The 15,665-nt window shown below is 47.1% G+C and overlaps 1 pseudogene across 1 annotated transcript in view; it reads left to right on the forward strand.

Moving 5' to 3' along the window:
- Positions 1 to 14,612, forward strand: part of LOC311223750 — a 31,166-nt pseudogene extending 16,554 nt beyond the window's left edge. The window contains exons 9-13 of the transcript XR_014621035.1: positions 247 to 362; positions 750 to 1,019; positions 4,781 to 4,912; positions 7,793 to 7,955; positions 10,561 to 14,612. The product of XR_014621035.1 is annotated as an uncharacterized misc_RNA (transcript). The remainder of the gene's footprint in view (positions 1 to 246; positions 363 to 749; positions 1,020 to 4,780; positions 4,913 to 7,792; positions 7,956 to 10,560) is intronic.
- Positions 14,613 to 15,665: the final 1,053 nt, after the last annotated feature.

The following is a 15,665-nucleotide window of genomic DNA, read 5'->3' on the forward strand; positions in this document are numbered from 1 at the left end:
CTCTCTTTAGTCAGATATGATAAGACAATAAAGAACTATCTTATCTTATCTCTCTCCAGTCAGATACGATAAACAATAAAGAACTACCTTATCTTATCTCTCTCCAGTCAGATACGATAAACAATAAAGAACTATCTTATCTCTCTCCAGTCAGATACGATAAACAATAAAGAACTACCTTATCTTATCTCTCTCCAGTCAGATACGATAAACAATAAAGAACTACCTTATCTTATCTCGTCTCAGTCATAGGCATTGGGAAGGCCTGTCGTCACTCCGGTCTTCAGTTCCCCCACGGCAGCCGGTGGGAGGAGGACTGTAACGCCTGCCAGTGCCTCAACGGACGTGTCCACTGCTCCAAGGTCAGTTGTTGTATACGCGCTTTCCTCTCGCCAGTGTGTCGACGGACACATTCACTGATCCACGGTCAGCCGTTGTATACGTGCTGTCCTCTCTCGTTCATATGTATTGTAACGTATAATATAACTGATGGGGCGTACAGACCCTCATCTGCACCTTTGACTACACTGCTTACTTGCTCATAGTATGCGTATATATTCAGAGTTAATTATATTGTTTGCTTATTTAAATGTTTCTACTGTACTATAATTTCATTGCCTATATTTGTGTCTTCTACTATTACCCTGCCCGTACCTGTACCTCCCCTCCCCCGTGCTGCTATGATGCCTGAATAGGGGGTCCATGAAGGAATATCTCATCTCATCTTATCTTCTGCTCCGCGTGACCAGGTGAGGTGCGGACGCAGACCCTGCCTCCTCCAGAAGGCGCTCCCGGCCGCGGACGGTGCCAGCGACGCGCCCCTGCCCTGCCCCGGGGGCCACGAGTGTGTGGAGCACCAGTTCCTCACCTGCTTCTCCCCTCCCTGCCACCAGTGGGGCGTCTGCTCCGTGCCCGACCCGCCCACTCCGCTGCACACCCAGTGTGAGCCCAACAGCGGTTACCTTGACAACAGCTGCACGCGCATCACGCTCATCTTCAAACGGGACAAAGTGCCACAGGTGAGGCGGCGGTGAAAACCGTAACGGTTAGGAACGACTTCTTTTTGTCCTCCGGACCTTCCTGCTCTTGCAGAGATGGGGGCGGTGCCATATGGACACGTTTTTTAAATGGCCAATAGGGCGGAGCGTGCCGCTGTGAAGTAGGGCTGAGCCAAAATGTTCCAACGTTCAAACCTTCGTTCTTTACGTTGGCATTCGAATTCTAACATTCAAATTTTTTATTTAAAAAAAAAAGAAACAAATTTTTTTTTATTCATTCTGTTTAAACCAATGGGGTTTTTCTTCACAGTTGCAGATAAAGATTAGGCTACACTAATATTATAGTATTAAAACTAGGGATGCTCGATATTGACTTTTTTACCTATACCGATATTGTCCAACTCTTAATTTCCGATACCGATATCAACCAATATCACATTTTAATGCCGATATCGGCCGATAATATCGGTAGGCCGATAATATCGGACATCCCTAATTAAAACTGATTAGTTATATTCATTAAAGAAAGTTGATTTAATTGATTTAGTTGGGCTGGGGCTTCTCCCTGGGCTGGGTCTGGGGCTGGAAAGTTGATTTAATAAAAGAAAAAAAGACTCATTTAATCAGATTAATAACTTTATTCAAATTGAGGATTTAGTTTGAGGATATAAAAATAAACTAACCTTCTTACTGTCTTTTTACTAGTATGTACCTTACTACTATGCTACTATTAGGGTTGGGTACCTTTCACATTTGAACCGGTACCTGTGAATCGATACCGGTACCCAACGGTACCTTTTTTTTACGGTACTTTAGTCTCTAAAAACCTCAGTTGTATAAAAAAAAAAATCAAAAATTCAAATAATATATAATATTGCAGCGAGCGCTGTCTGCATCTAGCTTTGTAAAGTGTAACAGTTGTGACCATTTTCGGCTTGCCATTGCTATGTGTATTGTGCGTGTGAACGTTGACATGAATGTGCGGCACACTTCATAGGTTTCGTTTCGCGGTAAACGAAACGTTGATGGTGCTTTTCTCAGAGGAAGGTGTAACTTCACCATCTTCCATTAGTCACATCTCAGTTATGAATGTCACCCGGGTGACGACGAGTGACTAGTGGTCATGAGTCGTGACTTTTACCGTAGCGTTCGCGTTGGAACCGCTGGTGAGTGTCTCAGGAGGTTAACCGGAAGGCTCACCGGTTCGATTCCCGCTCCTCCCCGGGGCACAGTGTCGAAGTGTCCTTGAGCAAGACACTTAACAGCAGGTCGGCACCTTGCACGGTCGCCTCACACGCCGTCGGTGTGTGAATGTGCGATTGAGGAACAAAGTTGTGAAGCGCTTTGGATAAAAGCTGGACCCTGTTTATACCCTCTGGGGGTAAATAAATGGAAGAGGGTGAATCCCCGACCGGCTTTCCAGCTTCAGCTGAAGCCATTTAAAATGTGAGTAATTTCACATTTTGCGCCACATCTTGCTTCGATGTTCCTTCAGGAACACAATGGGAACCAGTCTGTCCGGCCTGGCCATCAGGAGGCCTCCTCTACCGCCTGGTGCTTTCTGTCCGGCCTGGCCATCAGGAGGCCTCCTCTACCGCCTGGTGCTTTCTGTCCGGCCTGGCCATCAGGAGGCCTCCTCTACCGCCTGGTGCTTTCTGTCCGGCCTGGCCATCAGGAGGCCTCCTCTACCGCCTGGTGCTTTCTGTCCGGCCTGGCCATCAGGAGGCCTCCTCTACCGCCTGGTGCTTTCCGTCCGGCCTGGCGATCAGGAGGCCTCCTCTACCGCGTGGTGCTTTCTGTCCGGCCTGGCCATCAGGAGGCCTCCTCTACCGCGTGGTGCTTTCTGTCCGGCCTGGCCATCAGGAGGCCTCCTCTACCGCGTGGTGCTTTCTGTCCGGCCTGGCCATCAGGAGGCCTCCTCTACCGCGTGGTGCTTTCTGTCCGGCCTGGCCATCAGGAGGCCTCCTCTACCGCGTGGTGCTTTCCGTCCGGCCTGGCCATCAGGAGGCCTCCTCTACCGCCTGGTGCTTTCTGTCCGTCCGGCCTGGCGACTATGAGGCCTCCTCTACCGCGTGGTGCTTTCTGTCCGGCCTGGCCATCAGGAGTCCTCCTCTACCACGTGGTGCTTTCTGTCCGGCCTGGCCATCAGGAGGCCTCCTCTACCACGTGGTGCTTTCTGTCCGGCCTGGCCATCAGGAGGCCTCCTCTACCACGTGGTGCTTTCCGTCCGGCCTGGCCATCAGGAGGCCTCCTCTACCGCCTGGTGCTTTCTGTCCGGCCTGGCGAACAGGAGGCCTCCTCTACCGCCTGGTGCTTTCTGTCCGGCCTGGCGACCAGGAGGACTCCTCTACCGCATTAGGGCTGACCTTATATAGTACCTACTAGGGCTGGGCGATTCTTGCTCAAATGTGAATCACGATTTTTCTCTCTAAGAATTGAGATCACGATTCTCTCACACGATTCTTATTTTTTCAATAAAATAATTTATTCCACTCTTTCTTAAACAGACAACATAATTTTTTTTATTTTATTTAACCTTTATTTTACCAGGTAGTCCACTTGAGATCAAAGATCTCTTTTTCGAGCAAGACCTGGCCAAACATATCAAAGTGCTTGACTTAAGCTTAAACATATATAAAGTGCTTGACTTAAACTTAAAAGTCTCTTGTAACATACGAAATAACTCAAGTCAGAATCGTCATCATTTAAAAAAGTTAAGTAAAAAGTAAAATAAAAAAAATAAATAAAAAATTAAAAATGTATAAGAAAAATCGTCATAATTTAGAAATGGGATTGCATAGGTCTATGAATCGAGATCGCAATTTTATTTAGATTAATCGCCCAGCCCTAGCACCTACTGCATATCACTACACCAATTAGTCAAATAGTAGACTAATCGATCGAAGGAGCCGTAGTCGACTGCCAACCTCTTAGCCGAATGCAAAAAAATATATAAATCTATTATAATATATATATATTTTTTTAATCATTCTTTCCAAAATCAAAGAGGCCTAGAAGCGTGGCTAACGCTAATGGCACGCATACCAGCAAGGCTAACTGCCTAAGAAAACAGGCACAGAGGCACTGAAAGAGGATTTCACCCGTCTAATGAACACACTAGACTAGACAAATATCAAGATGTATCCATCAGTGGACCAATTGCGTGCTTTTGCAGAGGACAAGAAGCCTTCAGTCGACTCCTTCAGACATTAAGCACCTTGCATAGTCGCCTCCGCCGTCGGTGTGTGAATGTGTGAGCGAGGGAAACAAAGTTGTGAAGTGCTTTGGATAAAAGCTGTATAAAAATGGCACCGATATATAGGGATGGGTACCGAATTCGGTACTTTTGAGGTACCGAACCGAAACACGTCCGTACTACCGAGTATCGAATCAAGTGAGATACCGTTTTTTTTTTTTTTTTTTTTTTTTTTTTCAACGTTCACACGCACAATATATGCTTACCTAGGATTTGACTTGATTCAACAACAAAGCAGTCGGAGCAATGACAAGCCGAAAACTGTCGAAATTGTAGTTATTTGAAGTTTGGATTATTTTTTTACGACTGAGGTAGGTAAATTAAATTTCTTGAGACTAAAGTACCGAAAAAAGGTACCGTTGGGTACCGGTATCGATTCACAGGTACCGGTACCGGTATCGGTTCAAATGTGAAAGGTACCCATATAAGATCTCCTCAGAAGAACGTGGGATCTCTGAGGGATCCTGTGTGACGTTCTGATCCGGTGTCTGACACGTGCCTCTTGTCTCCCCTCTGCCGATGAAAGGGTACGACGGTGGAGAAGATCTGCTCAGAGCTGAGGTACCTGCCAGTCACTCAGACTCTGGCCAAGGACCGAACACTGCTCATCCTCTGTGACCTGTCCTACACCAACGCTGATGCTGTGGAGGTCGCCATGGTGAGGGAACACACACACACACACACACACACACACACACACACACACACACACACACCTTTAGATTCAGAGCTGCTGCCATTGGTCCCATCCCCCTCCTCACCACCCACTGTCACCATCACTCTCTTGTGTCTTTCCATCTGTCGGTCTCTCTCTCAACAATCTCTCTGTCTCTTTCTCTGTCTGTCTGTCTCTTTCTATCTGTCTTTATCTGCCCCCTCATTCTCTATATCGGTCCGTTTCTATCTCTGCCCCCTCTCTCTCTTTGTCTCCCCCTTTCTCTCTCTCCTCTCTGTGTCTCTCTCTCTTTCATTCATTCTCTCTCTTTATCTCTCTCTGTCTCTTATCGCTCTCTCTCTCTCTCTCTCTCTCTCTCTCTCTCTCTCTCTTTCTCACAGCCTCTTGGACCTCGCCCCTTCTTGTTCATTCTCATCCACTTTATTAAATCACTTAATTCGTTGTAGTAAATGTGTTCCAGAGGAGTCTAGTAAAACTGGAGCCTTTTTCTATTTCTTCCCTCTTTTGTTAAAGAAAAAAAACAAAAAAAAAAGAGCCAGAGGAGTGTTTTGAAGCACGACGCCCTGCTCCACTTCTCAGACATCTGGATGATATTTAGCCGTTTCTTCTGGAACACCTTGCTCTTCTGTCTCTCTCTCTCTTCCCCTCCTCTTCTCCTCCGCTCTAGTCCCTGTGGACATGAAAGGTCTGTTCTCGCTCTCTCTCTCTCCCTCTTTTCTCCTCTTCTCCTCTAGTCCCTGGGGATGTGAAAGTTCTGTTCTCCGACTCTCTCTCTGTCTCCCCCCCTCTCTCTCTCTCTCCCTGTATCTCTCTCTGTCTCTCTCTCTCTCTGTCTCTCTCTCTGTCTCCTCTCTCTCTCTCTCCCTCTCTCTCTCTGTCTCTCTCTGTCTCTCTGTCTCTCTCTCTGTCTCTCTCTCCCTCTCTCTCGGCCACCCAGACTCTCCTGTGCTAGTCAGACACGGGGGAAATCAGGCACTACAGGGTAGTAAGCCCTTAATGGAGAGGATTAGGATCCTGCTCTTGTGATGTATGGAGTCATGTTTGGGTCCGGACAGGAAAAGGAGTGGTTGCGTCTGACATCCACCACCACAAGCCTCTGGTGGAAAACGGGCTCCCTCCTCCCACTCTGATTGAGATGTCGGCACCCGCTGCCAAAGTGTGGGTGAAATCATTTTTCAATCTCGGCGGCTCTCTGTGTCACGGTGTAGCCGTGCGCCGCGGTCCCCGCTCCCAGGTCCAGGACCAGGCCGATGCCAACCCGGTGCCAGTGGGCTGCCTCGCCTCGGACCTGGGAGCGGGGGACCGTCATTCGGTTCTCTTTCAATCTTATCTTTACACACACACACACGTCGGCTGCTAATGAGATGAGATTTGTTTTGTCTTTAAAGATGTTAAGTTAACGGTTTCTGATCATCTTGAGGGTCGCGTCAAATCGGCCACATACAGGTTGGAATGAGCAGAGACAGTAGCGTCGGCACGGTCCACACGGGAGTCATTAACCTGGCCCACCGATGGGGACCTTAGAGACTCAACCACTAGATCACAAATGATCCAATCTCAGTTTAGTGCATCTTTAACTAGCAAGTCACAGTGTCTTCTTTCTTTCTTTCTTTCTCCTCTCTCTCTCCTTTCTTTTTCTTCTCTCTTTCTTTCTTTCTTTTTCTCTCCTTTCTTTCTTTCTTTCTTTCTTTCTTTCTTTCTTTCTTTCTTTCTTTCTTTCTTTCTTTCTTTCTTTCTTTCTTTCCTTCTTTCTTTCTTTCTTTCTTTCTTTCAAATGTGTTCCTTTATCACCAGGAATGAACACAACGGAAAGCATCCACTGTTGATGCTCTTCCAAGGTTCCTGGGCGTATAAATCAAGCGCTCCTCCACTGTAGTTCTAATGTTGGAAGCCAAACACACACACACACACGCACACACACACACACACACACACACACACACTGTATTTTCACCGCCAGCCAGGTCTGCCTGGTGGTTGTCTTTAGGGGGGGTGGGTCTATCAGTCAGCGAGTCTTGAGGCCTGAACAGAGGCCAGCCCGGGGGTGTTAGGTACGTTAGGTAATGTGAGGGGGGGGGGGTCAGTCAGTCAGTCAGTCAGTCAGTCAGTCAGTCAGTCAGGCTCGAGGCCTGAACAGAGGCCAGCCCGGGGCGTGTGAATGAGCTGCTTATTTCCTCGGAAGAAGAAAGGGGGGGGCGGGGGGGGGGTGCTGCTCTCTGGCTGGGGGGTCACAGCTGGCGTGTTGCCCATTGTTCCTCTTAATTGAAGTGCATGGCGTAGCGCTAATCTCCCTCTGCACCCCCCCCCCCCCATCTCACTCTGATCGACTTATTAGGCAATTAACTGCACCCTCTGAGCTCCGCGGGGGGCCCCCGCCATGCCAGATGTTGTTAGGGAGGGAATCCCTTCTCTTTCTTCTATGGTGGACTCGTCGCCTTTTATCTCCCATCGTGTTCACTCCCCCTTATTCCCCTCCCTCTCGCTCTCTCTTTCCTTTTGTCTCCCTCTCTCTCTCTCTCTCTCCTTCCTTTGTCTCGCTCTCTCTCGTCTCCTTTTGTCTCTCTCTCTCTCTCCTTTCTTCCTCTCACACCCAGGGCTTGACATTAGGGGCGTCCCCGACATCCTGGGAGACAGTAAAACCTGTGTGTGTGGGACAATGCAGAGCCCACATTTTTTGGGGACGAGAAGAGGCTCAGTTAATATATAACCGCCATATATTTAGGATACAGGTCGTCTTTCAGTCGGGGGATGAATTAAACCTCTCGTGTTGGGACCATTGTGTACTAAAAAAGCGCTACTCGCATCCTCACCTCGTTCCTCTTCTCTCTCTCTCTCCGTCCCTCTCTCTCTCTCTCTCTCCAGTCCTTCGAGCAGGATGGCCGGGGGACGAAAGACGGCGACCGGGGACAGATCCAGGACGCGGCCACCGCCATCATCGGCGCCCTGTCCAAACGCCACAACAGCACCGTCATGCTGGCGGTGGTGGAGGTGAAGGTGGAGACTCCGGTCACGCCGCCGCCCATCGGTAAGTCAGCCGAGGTCACAGAGGTCACCGCGTAGGAAGTCGGTATACACTGGTTATATATATATATAGTACGCAAGTATAGGTTAGCGCGAGAGTCGCTGCGTTTCAATTCACGCGCATCGAAAGTGACGATTTCAGATGTAATTATCTTTTCAAATATACGTATATTGTCTTCAATACATTGTATACAAATGTATTGTTATCATACAGTAGTTTGGCATCCAACCAGAGTGTGAATGTAGCAGTAAAGTGCAATAGTAATATATACAGCTGATAGTCCAGTAGGGTCCAGTTGACCTACCTCAAGCCACACCCTCTTTTCCTGATCCTCCAATCGCAACGGCAGTGTGACCGGGTGACGAGTGACTAGTGGTCATAAGCCGCTCGTGTCGGAACCGTTGGTGCGACAGTGGCTCAGGAGGTAGAGCCACTGTAGAGCCCGGGGGCAGCGTGTCGGAAGTGTCCTTGAGCAAGGCATACTTAACCCCAAACTGCTCCCGATGAGCAGGTCGCGTCTATACTTTCCACAAGCAAGTTGTCCTTCCGCGTTGCTCTGATTGGCCACTGACCTACGCTAGTTTTTTGCCCCCCACGCCGGTATGAGCGTGTATATAATAATAATAATGCGAGAGCGAGCCCACGCAGAAATGGGTATCGTAGAACATGACATATTAGCGTGACGTCTGATTTATTAATACCTACGCGCATCAATATACTACTAACTATCAACTAACTCTTAACTATCAACTAACTCGCTACCGCCCGTGCATCAATATACGCCGTGCATCAATATCACTAACTATCAACTAACTCTAACTATAAGCAATAATGTGCAGAGATAAGCAATAATGAAGTTGTGTTTTGAACATTTATGTTGTGTTGATGGAATCACGTTAATATAGAGAGATGAAAACAATACAATACGCTATTTCGATTGAAAAAATTTAACTAAGAGTGATTTGAACTTGTGACCATGGGCTCCACAGCCAGCTGACGGACGAGTTGAGCGACGCGGGCCGATGTTAAAACTGAGTGACTAATCCATGATTTACACTTGTGCCAATTGCGTGCGTTTGTCCCTAATCTTTAGTATTGGCATTAATAAATCAGATGTCATGCGACTACCGTAATTCCTCTAATAGTAACCCCGGCTTGTATTTGTTTCAACTGTAGCGGGTACCAGGCTTGTATTAGGAGGAGGCCTGTATAAGAGAGAGGCCTATATTTCAAATGTTCAAACGGATCATAATGAATAAATCAACATTTTGTGTCAGTTTGAACCCAGTAAAATGTACTGGGTTCATTTATTGAAACCAAGTACTGTATGAAATAGTAAACAGTGCAATTACAGGTGGTCACTGGTCATTTCAACGTTTTCAAAGTGAAATCAAGTAACTAGCTCAGTATGCAGCTCAGTATATTAGTAACCCGGCTTGTATTAGGAGGCCGGTTTATAATTGCTTAGCTCAAGAGCGCACCCGGCCATTAATAGAGACCCGGCTTGTATTTGAGACCCGGTTACTATTAGAGGAATTACGGTATGTCATGTTCTACGATACCCATTTCAGCGTGCGTGTGTGCGAGGCTCGCTCTCACATTATTATTATTATTTCTACGCTGCTCATTATTATTATTTCTACGCTCATCAAGACTAGCGTAGTAGCGTAGGCAGGGGCGGTCAGTGGCCAATCAGAGCAACGCGGAAGGACAACTTGCTTGTGGAAAGTATAGACGCGAGCAGGTCGGCACCTTGCACGGCCGCCCCCGCCGTCGGTGTGTGAATGGGCGAGTTGAATGGGTGCATGGGAGGAACAAAATAGTAAAACGCTTTTGAATAAAAGCTGCTATATAAATGCACCATTTACCATTCTTAGAATTTGTTTTACCCCATCCCCCTCTTGCCCTCATCGTTGCGGGCAAGACCACCCGCATTTCATTGTATACTTGTATGCCGTGACAAATAAAACTCGTGACTTGACTTGACTTGACACCACCCACTGTCACCATTACTCTGTGTCTTTCTATCTGTCTGTCTGTCTCTCTCTCAGCTATCTCTGTCCCCCCTCTCTGTCTCTTTCTATCTGTCTGTCTCTCTCTCAGCTATCTCTGTCCCCCCCCTCTGTCTCTTTCTATCTGTCTGTCTCTCTCTCATCTATCTCTGTCCCCCCTCTCTGTCTCTTTCTATCTGTCTCTCTCTCAGCTATCTCTGTCCCCCCTCTCTGTCTCTTTCTATCTGTCTGTCTCTCTCTCTCAGCTATCTCTGTCCCCCCTCTCTCTGTCTCTTTCTATCCGTCTGTCTCTCTCAGCTATCTCTGTCCCCCCTCTCTGTCTCTTTCTATCCGTCTGTCTCTCTCTCAGCTATCTCTGTCCCCCCTCTCTGTCTCTTTCTATCTATCTGTCTCTCTCTCAGCTATCTCTGTCCCCCCTCTCTGTCTCTTTCTATCTGTCTGTCTCTCAGCTATCTCTGTTCCCCCTCTCTGTCGCTTTCTATCCGTCTGTCTGTCTCTCTCTCTCTCTTGCATACTTTGTTTTACGTTTACTCTGGTTTGTTTCTCACCAATGCTCCCTCCCTCCCTCCCTCCCTCCCTCTCTCTGCCCCCTCCAGACTACCTGGTGCCCGTGCTGTGCGTGGCCTTCAGCCTGCTGTGGCTCTTCTGCATCGTCCTCTGCGTCTGGTGGACCCGCAAGCGGAAGAAAGAGCGCGAGAGGGCGGCGCGCGCCTCCGAGGACGGCACCGTCAACAACCAGCTGGAGCCGCTGAGGGGACGGCCGGTCCACAAGGACAACCGGGACAAAGACATTCAGTACGAGTGCAAGAAGCTCCTGGTCGTGCTCCCGAGCGACAGGACGTGCGACGGGGCCGAGGGAGAGGAGGAGGAGGAGGATGAGGAGGAGGGCGAGCGGGAGGCACGGGAGGAGGAGGAGGAGGGCGGGGCAAACAAACGCCCGCCCCAGAAGGGGTCCAAAGCGGGGGCGCAGGACAGAGGGGTGATGGGTAAAGGAGGGGTGGTCTGTACGACCCGCAGCGGCCCGGTGAAGGCGCCCCACCGGACGGCCTACAGCCCCAAGGACAACCGCTGTAAAAACCTGAACGCGGCCAAGCTCAGCGATGACATCACAGACCATTACGTATGAAACGGGCTTGTGGCGAGCCGGGAACGACCTCCATGAGCGACAAGAAAATTAAAAGACTGACGTCTCCGATCACACGTTCTAACCTATAAACGCACCAAAAGTGAAGATTTCAGACGCTTTAATTTTTCTATTTCCCCCCTTTTTTTTCACCTGTTTTTATTTAACGTTTTAATTCTTCGTCCGCGTCGCAGTGGCTTCTCTGTTCTACGAGGAGAAGCAGGTGAAAGACGTTCTACTGCGCCGTCACAGATTTCAGTTCAGATATCAGTCACTGTTGGAAACGAGAAGAAGAAGAAGAAGAAAAAAAAGGAGAAATTTTTCTTTTCACGGCTTCGTTGTTATTTTTGTTGTTTACAAACTGTCGCTGTGTTTCAGTGGAATATCCCTTTTCCTTGTCCACAGTGTGTCATTAAGACGTTTCTCTTGTATCATGTGACTTGAGCACTGCCCTCGGAGGTTCTGAGGCCCCTCCTTCTCAGCCGCTCGAGGGGAAGCTCTGCTCCTATTGGCTGCTGCTGTCGCTAGGGCGACTTTTCGAAAACTCACTGGAAGCAAAGCGCTTAGCCGTTAGCGCTTAGAGGTTGATACATTCTCAATTAAATCGCGCTCAATTCACGCTCTGCTCTCAGCACTGTCGGGAACGCTCGGTAGCGCCGTGTCGGGAACGACGGGGAGCGTTGGGGAACGACGACGGGCGGAACGTTCGGTAGCCGTTGCGACCGAAACAAACGAGAGAGGAAAAAGAAAGAAGGCTAGCGCCGAAAAGACAAATTCCCGGTGGACACAGCCGAATGGAGAAATCACTGGCTGGCAGCTGTCGTTAAGATGAGAAGATGTATCTTAATAAAAGTGGCTGCAAAATAAATAAGAAAAACTGTTGTTTCTACTGCTCAATGCATTCAGTCCCTGTCTGCCTTAGCCCGTACTGGGGCCCTTTTCTACACTGTCTTGATATCGTGTCCTTTTCATGACATGAAAGTCACATTTATGTATTAAAAAAAAAAACTTAAAAACAAACCAAAAAAAGAATAGTTTTATATAATGTAAGTCCTTTTTGGAAAGCTGGCACAAAACCACTGTATATGATACCTGGTATAAGCATTTTCTTTTGTTGTTGTTTACATTCAAAAACATCTTTCCCATGACATAATAGAGACGCTCCCCTCGACACAAAATAACGTGTTTTACCACTTCCCTGTGTCTATGCTATGATTTTCAGTATTTGCTTTGGTAGAAAGTGCCTTCAACCCTTAATGTTATTATTTCTCTCCCCTTCTCCGTTCACTCATAGTTTATGCAGAATTTAACTTCACATAAAGGGAAAGATGTCCTAGCAACAACACTTCATAGCACCGTTAAAAAAAGGTATTTTCTTTGCAATGTACATAATGTAAATATGAAAATGGCTGTGTATATTTGAATTTAGTAACTTAAGTGATGCTTTGTATCATAGATATTCTAAAGAATTATGTTTTTTTCTTGTTTTGTGGTTGATGTATTTTTTTTTATTTTAATTTTTTTTTCTAAATGATGTCATTCCGTTTATTTGTGTCACGTCGACACAAAAGCAGATTTTATATGGATTAATATGGACAGAAATCCAGGGTCCCGCTTAATCACAGAAGCATTGGCACAAAAAGAAAAGAAAAAATGATCATAAGTGGTTGTTTATTTTCATGTTAAGATTATTTGTTCCAACTCTTACGATCATGAGTGACCTATACAGAAATGCTAGCTACCGTAGACCTGTCCTCCTCTGAGCTTCTGGTTATGACATGCAGTGTCTTTGAGTTCTACGTCCCCCGTCCCGCCCCACAAGAGAATGCTGGTGCCCCATTCGCTGTGACATTGTTTGTGAATACTAGAATGTCCAATTAGAATACAGGGGTGTATCGGCGCAGCAGTTAACACTGCAGGCGTTCACCCCCACACCCTCCCCTCCCCTTCCTGTTTGGAGAGATTTCCTTGAGGCAACCAGTTAATGAAAAGTGGTAGAACATCGTTCTAAGGGGTGTAGTTTTTATATCTGGATTTCACAGTTTCCCCGCTGGCAGCCATTTTGTTTTGGTGCCATTTTTTTCCACGTCCCTCGTAGTAAGAATTCTGTTTTAATTCAGTCGGGTGTTTTTTCTTTTTTTTTTTTTTTACGGCAGAAGTAAAAACCCAACGCCCTGCTGTCTGTGTGGAGGATCAGCCTGTCGACGGGCCTCAAAAAACTAACGAATCTGATTTCTATTTTCAATACTGGTCTAATGAAGGGAACAAGTTGTAATGTTGTTGTTGACGTTGTTGTTGATGTTGTTGTTGTTGCTGTTGACTGTTGTGGTTGTTCAGTGTTTGTACTGAATCAGTTTCTGCACTAATGAAACACAGGAAGAGGATATATACGTGACTTGTGGTCATAGACCTGGGGAGTGAGGTTCCGCTGCGATGCCCCCGGTGGAGAATCAAAGTATTCGTGTTAGTTACCATAACAAATGTTTTAACTTAATCATTGATGCAAAAAATGTGTTTTATATTGTAATCTTTACTTGTTTCCATGGTAACTAACTACAGTACCCACAAAGCCTTGGCAATCTTCGAACCTACTTTGACGTTTGCATCCCTTGTCGCTGTCGTCGGCAGCGAAGCCGCGAATAAAATTTACAAAACATGAAAACTGCGGCTTTTTAACCCTTTCACTGTGAAAGGGTTAACCCTTTGTCGTGTGGCAGTGGAATGGTTAACCTTCTGTCTTGTCGCAGTGAAAGGGTTCAAAACAAACCCAAGCTAGGTGGTCGTAATTCCAATCTTTGTTTTGACTGTTTTTAGTTTTGTTAACGTCACGCTCTCTGCTCGAGACTTACGAGAGTTCCTCTCACATTAGGTTCACAGTCTTTAGTACCCGTTTCATTTATTCAATCTAGACAATAAAAAAAAACATATCTCCTTTTTTAATTACGCTCAATTCTGCTCCGATTGAATGAGTGGAACCGTACGAACCCGGCTGCCTTGGGAAGCTCATACGGTGACGACCACAAGGCAACGATTTGTCCCGAACCAGGCGGGTGGCTCCCCAGGTCTATAGGCGTGTGGTCAAATATTGTTCATCATTCATGGACAGGAATTTAGATTTTATTGTTTTGATGATGATGATGATGATGATGATGGTGATGATGCAAATTATATGAATCTGAATCGCTACCCATATTCTGTCGGTAAATTCTACATTTTATGAGACCCAGAGAATGGGCTGAATGTGCAGAACCATTGTAATTATTTTGTACAAAATTTGGCAAAAAGTCTTGGTTTGTTAGTGGATTTCTTTTTTTTGTTTGTTCTTAGAACAATCCTACTATTTATTAAAGTATTTTATACCAAATGTCTTTGTTTTTGTCTATTATTTTTTTTTTAATGGCGAGATGACATTGTGAATCTTTATTCTAGAATATTACATAATTGTTTGCTCGCCGTGCTCCATGGACATGTTACACCTGAGAATGTACAGCCCCCTCCCCCCTGCCTTCATTGTTGTTGTATGCTTTTCAAGATCTTGTTCTATACGTATTACATCAACACATGTTTTGTTGAATTGTAATATTAAAGAAATGTTCAAAATTGTTCAATTAAAGAATCGTCTTGCCTCACTGGAGCCACTCGACCCGCTAATTGTTTGACGCCCCGAGTTTTCCCACTTCCCGCGGGAGGAATCTCAAAAGCATCCCCATCACCTTCCTCCATCCAATTTAGAGGGCCGGGCCAATGAGGTGAGACCTTGCGTGCCTCCCGTCTATTCTTAATGACACCGCGGGTAACGATTAACATTAGTACACGCAACATGAAAGCCCACCAGCAGCTGTGTGTGTGGGGGGGGGGTACCCATAATGCTCGGCGGCTCTTGATGTGTGATCGTTAACCGGTCGGTTCTCTGGGAAGAATGGCAAACGTGTCCGGAATCCGGTATCGGATGTCGCCTCACATGTGTGTACAGTAGAGGATAACTGACCTACTTGGGAAGAGGTACAATGAAGGAGAGAGCCTGGTGAGAGAGAGAGAGAGAGCGAGGGCGAAGGACGAGCCGGTGGTGCTCTAAAGTGTGGTACACAATACAGTAGGTGTGTGTGTGTGTGTGTCCCCCTACTGCACGGTATGCGCCATGTAAGACGACACCGAATTCCTCGAGATCCTGGCTGTGGTCAAGGGTACCGGTCCGAGGCAGTCTGGTTTTTTTGGTTTTTCCACCCGTGCTTACGTGATGAGCGCGGCTTCAGGGGCGCCGAGCTTAGGAGCCGCTGAGCCGTGTTGCGTGAGCCGTGTTGTTTTGTCTCTTAATGGTTTTGTAAACGACACCCGGGCCGCGGCGTACTGGAGACGGCGGAGGGGGGACGCGGACCGGAGTCGTTTCATGGCCCATTTGATGCTTATCCTTTCTAGCCAGCCCCCCCCACCCCCTCAGCGCGCGTCTCAAATGATCAACACAAAGCCGTCGCCACGGCAACGCGATGAATACCTCGCTTGATGTTTAACCAGGAGTCCCCCTGGTCTTCCTCTGTGTCCAAACAGACGGCTCACTCTAGCGGATAATCCACTCAGGAT

Source organism: Notolepis coatsorum, assembly GCF_963971535.1.
Source record: "Notolepis coatsorum genome assembly, chromosome: 2".
Taxonomy (NCBI): Eukaryota; Metazoa; Chordata; class Actinopteri; order Aulopiformes; family Paralepididae; genus Notolepis; species Notolepis coatsorum.